Raw genomic sequence first — 14806 nt, 5'->3', positions numbered from 1 at the left:
TAATAAGTTATCCAATCAATAGACTTTTCTGATTTTGCCCACGTTTCGAATAGCCAAAAGATGCAGCAGAGGGGCAGGATTCGTTTGGTCTCAATACAATTGAGGTCTGTTTGGCTCCAATAACCCGGTCCACGTACAAATCCAACTATTACTACGAACCAGAAAATTTTGATGTCTATCAATTTAACCACTTAAAATAAATTTTCGTAATTTTAAGAAATTTAGATAAGAAGTAGAATAAAAATCTATGTCCTAAAACTAGATTAGCGAGAAATAAGAAAGAAAAATAGCGCGTCGGAAAAAGGTCGAAAAAGAAAAATGGTTGAAAAATAAAAGGTGACGGAAAAATAAAAGAAACTTATAACACTTAAAAACACTTGACTAACCTAACGTTATTACTACAACTAACTTAAAATTATAATCGCAAATTGAGATTACTAATTGGAATGATAATTGATACATAGGAAAAAGTCGTCTAAAAATATTAAAGCTTACAAGAAAAACTAAATCCCAAATGGAAATAACTTAAAAAGAAACTAAAACTTAAAAAGGCGTCGCAAAATTCTAAAATACCTAAATCTTAGTCTAAAGAAAAAGCACTTAAGGAATTCTACGGCAAAGCCTAAAAATCTAGAAGTAAAAATAACTATGGCAAAAACTAAGTTTAAAACTAAATATGAGCGAAAAATACAAATATTACGTTAAAACAATTAAAAAGGGACAAAATATAAAAATATACAAAAAGTTGTAAAAAAATACAATTTTTATAAAAATATTATTTTTATATTATTTATTTGTTAAAACTATTAATTTTACAATTTAATTAAACTAATTTAACTAAAATATAAATTAAATAAAAAGTAAAACTAATTATAATAATAATAATTAACTAGGGTTAATAATAATAATAATTAATAATTACCCGTAATTAAATGCAGATTAGGGTTTCTGTCGGTGTCAGGGTAGCTCCTCGAGTTGCGGTATTCCAAGCAGCAAACCCCGCGAGTCACGGGGTTTCAAAATTCAACTCTGGTACAGTTTTAAATTTGACGCTTTTTTTTTTAAATAAAAATATTTATATAATAAAAACTTATATTTTAAAAACTAGAATAAAAAATAGAACTACTTTATAATTTTAAAAATATCTTAAAAATAGATTTATATATATTAAAATTTTTTTTTCGGTTTTTTGTTTGTTTTTTTTTTATGTTTCAAATAAAAACAAAATACTTAAATAAAACTTATATAAAAATAAAGAAACTTTATAAAAATTAAATATTTAACAAAATCTTAAAAATACTTATATTTTTGTTTTTCTTTTTATATTTTCGAATATTTAAAACGTATTTTTATAAAAACGAATTTTAATAAAAGTAAACTAAAAATCTTTTTTTATATATATTAGCGTTGCTTCCAGCTTTTAAGCTAGATTGTTCCCCGGCAGCGGCGCCAAAAATAACTTGATGTCGTAGCGGAGGGGTATAAAATACTATTAAATTTTACAAGAAAATACTATTAAATACGATACAATTTTACACAAGATATTTATTTATTTAGAGAATGGATATACTTAAACCTTGCTACAACACTTATAGGCAGTGTACCTAATCGTACAGTACTGTAGTTTTTAGTAAGTCTGGTTCGTTCCACAGGGAAAATCTTTAAACAAAGCTTAACGCTATATTAGTTTACTTTTATAAAAATACAAATATATATATATAAGTAATATTATTATTATAAAGGGGGGTTTTTACCGTTTAATGACCGGTTTGTCGATTTTAAAACTTTAGTCGCAGTTAAAACCAATTGTAAAATAATAAATAAATACAAGACTTAATTTAAAGCGTAAAGTAAATAACGATAATGAAATTGCGAATAATAAAAGTGCGATAAAATAAACTTGCGATAATTAAAAAGTACGATAATTAAAAGTGCAATTAAATACAATAACAATAAAAATGCGATAATTAGAAGTGCAATTAAATATAAAATAAAGGAAATTAAATATGAAATAAAAGAATTATGCTTATTTAAACTTCCGTAATCATGATGTTTGACGTGTTGATTTTAGTTTTATGCCCATGGGTTAATTGTCCTTTGTTCTGGATTATTTAATATGTCCGTCTGGTTTTTATCCATAACAGTCCATCAGTCATAAATATAAAGTGCGAGTATCCTCGTCAAATTATCCTTATACCCGAAGTTAAATATTCCAACTAATTGGGGACTTAAACTATAACAAGATTTTAGTACTTTGTTTAATAATTACACCAGGATGTCGACTGAGTGTAACCCAAGGTTTTAATATTTTGTTATCAATTATGCCAAGTGTCCTTTTACATAATTTCACCCCTGTTTTAATTATTCTAGTGGCTATTAATCCATTCCCGTGTCCGGTTAAATGAACGATTATTCGTACATATAAATACCCCACCCATCGTGTCCGATTGAGTGTATATGGTAATTTATAGGGACGCCCAATTGTAAATCTTTATATTAACATTAACAAACTATCATTTAGTTAAACAAATATAAAGCCCATTAATAGCCCATAGTCTAATTTCCACAAGTGTCGTTCTTTTGTTCAAACCCCAATTATGGTACAAAGCCCAATTACCCAATTTTAATAATTAGCCCAATATCATATTACTTCGTTTTAAATAAGCATAATAATAACTTAGCTACGAGACATTAAATTAAAAAGGTTGAACATAACTTACAATGATTAAAAATAGCGTAGCGTTACACGGACAGAATTTCGACTTACACCCTTACAACATTCGCTAACATACCCTTATTATTAGGATTAAAATTAAAATTAAAATTAAAATATAAATATAAATATTTACGTATAGATATAGAGAGGATGGATATATATGTTGGTTTTTGTGATCAGAATTCGTTTGCTTTTATAGAGAGTTTCAGAATTTGGGGCTCCGCGACTCGCGGCCCTTTTTGCCTTCAAACTCCGCGAGTCGCGGAGTTTGTAAATACAGCTCACTCCATTTTGGCTCTTTGTTTACCGACGGTTTATTATATAAATATAATATATATATATATAATTTATATAATTAATTATATATTATATTATATTTATATACATAGTTAACTTGTAATTTTTAGACCGTTGCGTCGAGCGTTGAGAGTTGACTCTGGTCCCGGTTCCGGATTTTCGAATGTCCTTGCCTACAATTTAATATCTTGTACTTTGCGTTTTGAATCTTGTACTCTTGTAATTTCGAGACGTTTCTTATCAATAATTGGAACCTCTTTGATTGTCTTTTGTACTTTTGAGCTTTTTGGTCGTTTGCGTCTTCAATTCGTCGAATCTGTCTTTTGTCTTCACCTTTTATTATTTAAACGAATATCACTTGTAAATAGAACAATTGAAACTAAAAGCTTGTCTTTCTTGAGGAATAATGCCATGAAATATATGTTCGTTTTTAGCATTATCAAGTTCTATCTTCAAGTTCTAAGTGTTCTTCATATATTCTACAAGTTCTAGTTACATAAAATCAAGAATACTTTCAAGTTTGCTAGCTCACTTCCAATCTTGTAAGGTGATCATCCAACCTCAAGAAATCTTTGTTTCTTACAGTAGGTTATCATTCTAATACAAGGTAATAATCATATTCAAACTTTGGTTCAATTTCTATAACTATAACAATCTTATTTCAAGTGATGATCTTACTTGAACTTGTTTTCGTGTCATGATTCTGCTTCAAGAACTTCGAGCCACCCAAGGATCCGTTGAAGCTAGATCCATTTTTCTCTTTTCCAGTAGGTTTATCCAAGGAACTTAAGGTAGTAATGATGTTCATAACATCATTCGATTCATACATATAAAGCTATCTTATTCGAAGGTTTAAACTTGTAATCACTAGAACATAGTTTAGTTAATTCTAAACTTGTTCGCAAACAAAAGTTAATCCTTCTAAATTGACTTTTAAAATCAACTAAACACATGTTCTATATCTATATGATATGCTAACTTAATGATTTAAAACCTGGAAACACGAAAAACACCGTAAAACCGGATTTACGCCGTCGTAGTAACACCGCGGGCTGTTTTGGGTTAGTTAATTAAAAACTATGATAAACTTTGATTTAAAAGTTGTTATTCTGAGAAAATGATTTTTATTATGAACATGAAACTATATCCAAAAATTATGGTTAAACTCAAAGTGGAAGTATGTTTTCTAAAATGGTCATCTAGACGTCGTTCTTTCGACTAAAATGACTACCTTTACAAAAACGACTTGTAACTTATTTTTCTGACTATAAACCAATACTTTTTCTGTTTAGATTCATAAAATAGAGTTCAATATGAAACCATAGCAATTTGATTCACTCAAAACGGATTTAAAATGAAGAAGTTATGGGTAAAACAAGATTGGATAATTTTTCTCATTTTAGCTACGTGAAAATTGGTAACAAATCTATTCCAACCATAACTTAATCAACTTGTATTGTATATTATGTAATCTTGAGATACCATAGACACGTATACAATGTTTCGACCTATCATGTCGACACATCTATATATATTTCGGAACAACCATAGACACTCTATATGTGAATGTTGGAGTTAGCTATACAGGGTTGAGGTTGATTCCAAAATATATATAGTTTGAGTTGTGATCAATACTGAGATACGTATACACTGGGTCGTGGATTGATTCAAGATAATATTTATCGATTTATTTCTGTACATCTAATTGTGGACAACTAGTTGTAGGTTACTAACGAGGACAGTTGACTTAATAAACTTAAAACATCAAAATATATTAAAAGTGTTGTAAATATATTTTGAACATACTTTGATATATATGTATATATTGTTATAGGTTCGTGAATCAACCAGTGGCCAAGTCTTACTTCCCGACGAAGTAAAAATCTGTGAAAGTGAGTTATAGTCCCACTTTTAAAATCTAATATTTTTGGGATGAGAATACATGCAGGTTTTATAAATGATTTACAAAATAGACACAAGTACGTGAAACTACATTATATTGTTGAATTATCGAAATCGAATATGCCCCTTTTTATTAAGTCTGGTAATCTAAGAATTAGGGAACAGACACCCTAATTGACGTGAATCCTAAAGATAGATCTATTGGGCCTAACAAACCCCATCCAAAGTACCGGATGCTTTAGTACTTTGAAATTTATATCATATTCGAAGGGTGTCCCGGAATGATGGGGATATTCTTATATATGCATCTTGTTAATGTCGGTTACCAGGTGTTCACCATATGAATGATTTTTATCTCTATGTATGAGATGTGTATTGAAATATGAAATCTTGCGGTCTATTATTATGATTTGATATATATAGGTTAAACCTATAACTCACCAACATTTTTGTTGACGTTTTAAGCATGTTTATTCTCAGGTGATTATTAAGAGCTTCCGCTGTCGCATACTTAAATAAGGATGAGATTTGGAGTCCATGCTTGTATGATATTGTGTAAAAACTGCATTCAAGAAACTTATTTTGTTGTAACATATTTGTATTGTAAACCATTATGTAATGGTCGTGTGTAAACAGGATATTTTAGATTATCATTATTTGATAATCTACGTAAAGCTTTTTAAACCTTTATTGATGAAATAAAGGTTATGGTTTGTTTTAAAATGAATGCAGTCTTTGAAAAACGTCTCATATAGAGGTCAAAATCTCGCAACGAAATCAATTAATATGGAACGTTTTTAATCAATAAGAACGGGACATTTCAACAGGTGCAGCTACATCAGAAACTTTGTCTCCTGCCTATTCGTGCACACTTTGTCATGACCATGATATGCAGTCACAATCCAATCATGTCAATGATCCTAATGTGTCTTCATCTGCTACTCCTTGTCATCCACTTTCACAACCTGGTCATGCGAGTGATTCTGATGTGCCCAATTCCAGGTCATCTACTGTCACTACTGGTCATCCTATGGTTACACATTCTAAGGCTGGAATTTTTAAACCACGGCATATCATTGATCTAGCTCAGCTTGCTTCTTCTGGCCTTCATCAGGCATTGTTTTCGCACACTGAACCACGTGGATTTAAAACTGCTTTTAAAGATCCGGGTTGGTTAAAAGCTATGAGAGATGAGATGCATGCGTTACAAAATAATCAAACATGGGAACTTATACCACGACCAAAGCATGGCAACATTGTTGGGTCAAAATGGGTTTTTCACACCAAGTTCAAATCGGATGGCTCAATTGATCGACTGAAAGCCCGTCTAGTTGCACAAGGCTTTACTCAAGTACCTGGCATTGATTACTCATTCACCTTCAGCCCAGTTGTTAAAGCATCTACTGTTCGCATTGTGTTATCTCTTGCTACACTTCACAAATGGCCTCTTCATCAACTTGATGTTAATAACGCATTTCTCAATGGCCATCTCACTGAGAAAGTGTTTATGGAACAACCTCCTGGATTTACCAATCAAAGATTTCCCTCTCACGTCTGTCGACTCAAGAAAGCCTTGTATGGTCTCAAACAAGCACCTCGAGCTTGGTTTCAATGACTCAGTACTTTTCTTATTCAGCTTGGTTTTTCTTGTAGTCGAGCAGACCCCTCGCTGTTCGTTTACAAAAAAGGTTCATGCCTTCTTTACTTGCTTGTATATGTGGATGATTTAATCATTACTGGAAATCACAGTAGCACCATTCGCAAGTTCATCTCTCACCTCAATGAGGAATTTTCCATTAAAGATCTTGGTCATCTTAGCTATTTCTTGGGGCTCGAAGTAGCTTACACAAATTCTGGTTTATTCTTGAGCCAAACTAAATATGCTCATGATATTTTGGTTCGGGCTGGTTTAGTGGATTCCAAACCAGCTGCAACACCACTAGCTATGGCTGAGAGCTTTACATCACATGGTACTCTCTTCAAGGATCCTACCTTCTATCGCTCGCTTGTTGGTGCATTACAATATCTAACGATTACTCGCCCAGACATTTCTTATGCGGTCAATCAAGTTAGTCAGTTTCTTCATGCACCCACCACTGATCATTTTCAAGCCGTGAAGTGAATTATACGGTATGCCAAAGGTACACTTGTCTATGGTTTGTCTTTTCATCATGCTTCAAAACCTTCGTTACTTGGATACTCTGATGCTGACTGGGCCCGGTGTATTGAGACAAGACGTTCTACGTATGGTTATTCTATATTTCTTGGTGGTAACCTTATTTCATGGAGTGCCAAGAAGCAGCCAACAGTGGCTAGGTCTAGTTGTGAATCAGAGTATCGTGCTTTAGCTAACACTGCAGCCGAAATCGTATGGATTACACATCTTATTCGTGAACTTTATGTATTACCTCTGGAAAGACCGACCATTCTATGCGACAACAAGAGTGCAATATTTCTAAGTCAAAATCCTGTTTCTAACAAGCGGTCAAAACATATTGACATTGATTATTACTTTGTTCGTGAGCTCGTGTCTTCCGGAAAGCTCTACACCAAGTTTGTTCTAACGACACTTCAAGTTGTGGACATCTTTACCAAAAGTCTTCCTCATCCGTTGTTTGAATCGTTTCGTAGCAAGCTTCATGTTGGTCCCCCACCAGTTCGCTTGAGGGGGTATTAGAGACAAGATCACGTAATTAGTTGATCATGGTAATGATCACGTACTTGGAGAACAAGTTTAGTTATTTTATACTGTAAATATTATTTCCATATACTTTTTATCTTTTTCTTCAAGATATGTATTGTATATAAATATATCAATAACATCATCACACAAGTGTGTGGAGATTTATTTTCTTATAAATTCCTTTAAAAAATCAAAGGATACAAAGTTACAGTTGCCAAAACCATGCACTAGTAAAACTTTAAATCGATAAACTTGTGTTGTAGTTCGTGTGGTAGTAGTCAGCGGCGGAAACAACATAGGGCAGTGACAGATGCCCCCAGTCAATTTTAAATTTCTATGTTTTCAGGCTTAAAATTTCAAATTTTTTGATTTTGTTCCTAGTGAATTTGAATCCTACAAGCTTAAAATTTCATTTTGCCATTAAAATCCTTCATAGTTCTCCCAAAAGCTTCCATAATTTACCCCAACCCAAAAGCCCATGACCAAAAAAAAATTTGCCACCGGAAAAAAGATTTATGTTTTCACCACTGGCATGACTTGCCTCTTTTAGCTAGAGATCGGGAGTTTAACTCTCGTGAAGTGCATCATTGCACATAAGGTTGCCCCTTAACTCTTGAATTCCATCTTAGGGTGTCTTCTGCACATCGCATTGTGGGGCAGTAGGGGAGGGAGGGTTTACCACCTATGCCTTCGGAGTTTCCTCCTGGACAGCATTGGGGGCGGTTTGTACAACTGAGAGATGAACGCGTGAGTGGTTAAGTCACCCTAGGTGATCCCAAACTACCGTTAAGAAAAAAGTTAAATCGATAATATAAAACCCAAAAAACTCATTTCTTTTACACCGTATAATAACGTAACCTATCATATCAAATATAATAAATTTTGAAAATGTTTACTGCCGAATTAAAAATACCAAATTAATTTTACTTGTAAAAAATGTACTTTGTAACATATTAAATTTGATGTGGATAACGATAACTTATTTGTATCATATATATTACATTACATTGTTGATCATGCATATTTCAACCAAAGGGTTTAACATGCTTGTTCAGTATACGAGGGAGGGTTTAAGGATCTTAGAACGTGGCTCTCCGGTCTGGCTACCGTGAATAACCCTGGCCGACATGATGATGTCAGCGGGGTAGCCAAGTGATTAAGTCCACCTCAGATGACGGTCGTCGATCATGAGGCCCCGAATAAGGTTGTAGGTGCTAGTTGTAGAGAAACTAACCTGTTAATCTTGAGAAAACAGGAGATGATGCAGGTTACGTAATGAAATGTCCCGTTCTTATTGATTAAAAACGTTCCATATTAATTGATTTCGTTGCGAAGTTTTGACCTCTATATGAGACATTTTTCAAAGACTGCATTCATTTTTAAAACAAACCATAACCTTTATTTCATAAATAAAGGTTTAAAAAGCTTTACGTAGATTATCAAATAATGATAATCTAAAATATCATGTTTACACACGACCATTACATAATGGTTTACAATACAAATATGTTACATCGAAATCAGTTTCATGAATGCAGTTTTTACACAATATCATACAAACATGGACTCCAAATCTTGTCCTTATTTTAGTATGCAACAGCGGAAGCTCTTAGTATTCACTTGAGAATAAACATGCTTTAAACGTCAACAAAAATGTTGGTGAGTTATAGGTTTAACCTATATATATCAAATCGTAACAATAGACCACAAGATTTAATATTTCAATACACATCCCATACATAGAGATAAAAATCATTCATATGGTGAACACCTGGTAACTGACATTAACAAGATGCATATATAAGAATATCTCCATCATTCCGGGACACCCTTCGGATATGATATAAATTTCAAAGTACTAAAGCATCCGGTACTTTGGATGGGGTTTGTTAGGCCCAATAGATCTATCTTTAGGATTCGCGTCAATTGGGGTGTCTGTTCCCTAATTCTTAGATTACCAGACTTAATAAAAAGTGGCATATTCGATTTCGATAATTCAACCATAGAATGTAGTTTCACGTACTTGTGTCTATTTTGTAAATCATTTATAAAACCTGCATGTATTCTCATCCCAAAAATATTAGATTTTAAAAGTGGGACTATAACTCACTTTCACAGATTTTTACTTCGTCGGGAAGTAAGACTTGGCCACTGGTTGATTCACAAACCTATAACAATATATACATATATATCAAAGTATGTTCAAAATATATTTACAAAACTTTTAATACATTTTGATGTTTTAAGTTTATTAAGTCAGCTGTCCTCGTTAGTAACCTACAACTAGTTGTCCAAAGTTAGATGTACATAAATAAATCGATAAATATTATCTTGAATCAATCCACGACCCAGTGTATACGTATCTCAGTATTGATCACAACTCAAACTATATATATTTTGGAATCAACCTCAACCATGTATAGCTAACTCCAACATTCACATATAGAGTATCTATGGTTGTTCCGAAATATATATAGATGTGTCGACATGATAGGTCGAAACATTGTATACGTGTCTATGGTATCCCAAGATTACATAATATACAATACAAGTTGATTAAGTTATGGTTGGAATAGATTTGTTACCAATTTTCACGTAGCTAAAATGAGAAAAATTATCCAATCTTGTTTTACCCATAACTTCTTCATTTTAAATCAGTTTTGAGTGAATCAAATTGCTATGGTTTCATATTGAACTCTATTTTATGAATATAAACATAAAAAGTATAAGTTTATAGTCATAAATACAAGTTACAAGTCATTTTTGAAAGAGGTAGTCATTTTCGTCGAAAGAACGACATCTTGATGACCATTTTGAAAAACATGCTTTCACTTTGAGTTTAACCATGATTTTTGGATATAGTTTCATTTTCATAAGAAAAATCATTTTTCCAGAAGTATAGCTTTTAAATCAAAGTTCTTCTTAGCTTTTAATTATCCCAACCAAAACAGCCCCCGGTTTTTCTACGACGGCGTATATCCAGTTTTATGGTGTTTATCGTGTTTCCGGGTTTTAAATCATTAAGTTAGCATATTTTATAGATATAAAACATGTGTTTAGTTGATTTTAAAAGTCTAGTTAGAAGGATTAACTTTATTTGCGAACAAGTTTAGAATTAACTAAACTATGTTCTAGTGATTACAAGTTTATAACGTTGAATAAGACAGCTTTTTATGTATGAATCGAATGATGTTATGAACATCATTACTACCTCAAGTTTCTTGGATAAACCTACTGGAAATGAGAAAAATATATCTAGCTTCAAAGGATCCTTGGATGGCTTGAAAGTTCTTGAAGCAAAATCATGACACGAAAACAATTTCAAGTAAGATTTCCACTCGAAATAAGATTGTTATAGTTATAGAAATTGAATTAAAGTTTGAATATGATTATTACCTTGTATTAGAAAGATAACATACTGTAAGTAATAAATGTTTCTTGATCTTGGATGATTACTTGGAATGGATTTAGAAAACTTGGAAGTAAACTTGCAATCTTGGAAGTATTCTTGATTTTATGAAACTAGAACTTTTGGAATTTATGAAGAACACTTAGAACTTGAAGATAGAACTTGAGAGAGATCAATTAGATGAAGAAAATTGAAGAATGAAAGTGTTTGTAGGTGTTTTTGGTCGTTGGTGTATGGATTAGATATAAAGGATATGTAATTTTGTTTTCATGTAAATAAGTCATGAATGATTACTCATATTTTTGTAATTTTATGAGATATTTCATGCTAGTTGCCAAATAATGGTTCCCACATGTGTTAGGTGACTCACATGGGCTGCTAAGAGCTGATCATTGGAGTGTATATACCAATAGTACATACATCTAAAAGCTGTGTATTGTACGAGTACGAATACGGGTGCATACGAGTAGAATTGTTGATGAAACTGAACGAGGATGTAATTGTAAGCATTTTTGTTAAGTAGAAGTATTTTGATAAGTGTCTTGAAGTCTTTCAAAATTGTATGAATACATATTAAAACACTACATGTATTTACATTTTAACTGAGTCGTTAAGTCATCGTTAGTCGTTACATGTAAGTGTTGTTTTGAAACCTTTAGGTTAACGATCTTGTTAAGTGTTGTTAACCCAATGTTTATAATATCAAATGAGATTTTAAATTATTATATTATCATGATATTATGATGTATAAATATCTCTTAATATGATATATATACATTAAATGTCGTTACAACGATAATCGTTACATATATGTCTCGTTTCAAAATCATTAAGTTAGTAGTCTTGTTTTTACATATGTAGTTCATTGTTAATATACTTAATGATATGTTTACTTATCATAATATCATGTTAACTATATATATATATCCATATATATGTCATCATATAGTTTTTACAAGTTTTAACGTTCGTGAATCACCGGTCAACTTGGGTGGTCAATTGTCTATATGAAACCTATTTCAATTAATCAAGTCTTAACAAGTTTGATTGCTTAACATGTTGGAAATACTTAATCATGTAAAATAACAATTTCATTTAATATATATATATATATATATATATATATATATATATATATATATATATATATATATATATATATATATATATATATATATATATATATATATATATATATAAACATGGAAAAGTTCGGGTCACTACAGTACCTACCCGTTAAATAAATTTCGTCCCGAAATTTTAAGCAGTTGGAGGTGTTGACGTATCTTCTGGAAATAAATGCGGGTATTTCTTCTTCATCTGATCTTCTCATTCCCAGGTGAACTCGGGTCCTCTACGAGCATTCCATCGAACCTTAACAATTGGTATCTTGTTTTGCTTAAGTCTTTTAACCTTACGATCCATTATTTTGACGGGTTCTTCGATGAATTGAAGTTTTTCGTTGATTTGGATTTCATCTAACGAAATAGTGAGATCTTCTTTAGCAAAACATTTCTTCAAATTCGAGACGTGGAAAGTGTTATGTACAGCTGCGAGTTGTTGAGGCAGCTCCAGTTGGTAAGCTACTGGTCCAACACGATCTATAATCTTGAATGGTCCAATGTACCTTGGATTTAGTTTCCCCCGTTTACCAAATCGAACAACGCCTTTCCAAGGTGAAACCTTAAGCATGACCATTTCTCCAATTTCAAACTCTATATCTTTTCTTTTACTGTCCGCGTAGCTCTTTTGTCGACTCTGGGCGATTTTCAATCTTTGTTGAATTTGGATGATTTTCTCGGTAGTTTCTTGTATTATCTCCGGACCCGTAATCTATCTATCCCCCACTTCATTCCAACAAATCGGAGACCTGCACTTTCTACCATAAAGTGCCTCAAACGGCGCCATCTCCATACTAGAATGATAACTGTTGTTGTAGGAAAATTCTGCTAACGGTAGGTGTCGATCCCAACTGTTTCCGAAATCAATAACACATGCTCGTAGCATGTCTTCAAGCGTTTGTATCGTCCTTTCGCTCTGCCCATCAGTTTGTGGATGATAGGCAGTTCTCATGTCTAGACGAGTTCCTAATGCTTGCTGTAATGTCTGCCAGAATCTTGAAATAAATCTGCCATCCTTATCAGAGATAATAGAGATTGGTATTCCATGTCTGGAGACGACTTCCTTCAAATACAGTCGTGCTAACTTATTCATCTTGTCATCTTCTCTTATTGGCAGGAAGTGTGCTGATTTGAGACGATCAACTATTACCCAAATAGTATCAAAACCACTTTCAGTCCTTGGCAATTTAGTGATGAAATCTATGGTAATGTTTTCCCATTTCCATTCCGGGATTTCGGGTTGTTGAAGTAAACCTGATGGTTTCTGATGCTCAGCTTTGACCTTAGAACACGTCAAACATTCTCCTACGTATTTAGCAACATCGGATTTCATACCCGGCCACCAAAAATGTTTCTTGAGATCCTTGTACATCTTCCCCATTCCAGGATGTATTGAGTATCTGGTTTTATGAGCTTCTCTAAGTACCATTTCTCTCATATCTCCAAATTTTGGTACCCAAATTCTTTCAGCCATATACCGGGTTCCGTCTTCTCGAATATTAAGATGCTTCTCTGATCCTTTGGGTATTTCATCCTTTAAATTTCCCTCTTTTAAAACTCTTTGTTGCGCCTCCTTTATTTGAGTAGTAAGGTTATTGTGAATCATTATATTCATAGATTTTACTCGAATGGGTTCTCTGTCCTTCCTGCTCAAGGCGTCGGCTACCACATTTGCCTTCCCCGGGTGGTAACGAATCTCAAAGTCGTAATCATTCAACAATTCAATCCACCTACGCTGCCTCATATTTAGTTGTTTCTGATTAAATATGTGTTGAAGACTTTTGTGGTCGGTATATATAATACTTTTGACCCCATATAAGTAGTGCCTCCAAGTCTTTAATGCAAAAACAACCGCACCTAATTCCAAATCATGCGTCGTATAATTTTATTCGTGAATCTTCAATTGTCTAGACGCATAAGCAATCACCTTCGTTCGTTGCATTAATACACAACCGAGACCTTGCTTTGATGCGTCATAATAAATCACAAAATCATCATTCCCTTCAGGCAATGACAATATAGGTGCCGTAGTTAGCTTTTTCTTCAATAACTGAAACGCTTTCTCTTGTTCATCCTTCCATTCAAATTTCTTTCCTTTATGCGTTAATGCAGTCAAGGGTTTTGCTATTCTAGAAAAGTCTTGGATGAACCTTCTGTAGTAACCAGCTAGTCCTAAAAACTGGCGTATGTGTTTCGGAGTTTTTGGGGTTTCCCACTTTTCAACAGTTTCTATCTTTGCCGGATCCACCTTAATACCTTCTTTGTTCATTATGTGACCGAGGAATTGAACTTCTTCCAACCAAAATGCACACTTTGAAAACTTAGCGTACAATTCTTCTGTGATGACCCGGAAATTTCTGACTAAATTTAAACTTAATCTTTAACGTTTCCGATATGATAAGCAAAGTCTGTAAAGTTGAATCTCAAAATTTTTGAACTATTCAATTACCTTTCGATTGTTTTCAACGATTCACGAACAATTTTATATAAATAGATACATATATATACCATAACTTGAAAACATAACAAAGTGTTGAGTATATGATACTGTGCATTAAACTTATTGGTTTGATTATCTGATTGATATATTTAGATACAGAGTTAAAAGATTATGCCAAACGATTGAATTAAAAGATAATTATTGAGTCCCTTAAGGATTATGATATTATTACGAGTCT

This window comes from Rutidosis leptorrhynchoides, chromosome 2, assembly GCF_046630445.1.
Source record: "Rutidosis leptorrhynchoides isolate AG116_Rl617_1_P2 chromosome 2, CSIRO_AGI_Rlap_v1, whole genome shotgun sequence".
NCBI classification, from domain to species: domain Eukaryota; kingdom Viridiplantae; phylum Streptophyta; class Magnoliopsida; order Asterales; family Asteraceae; genus Rutidosis; species Rutidosis leptorrhynchoides.
This window is presented reverse-complemented; position numbering follows the sequence as displayed.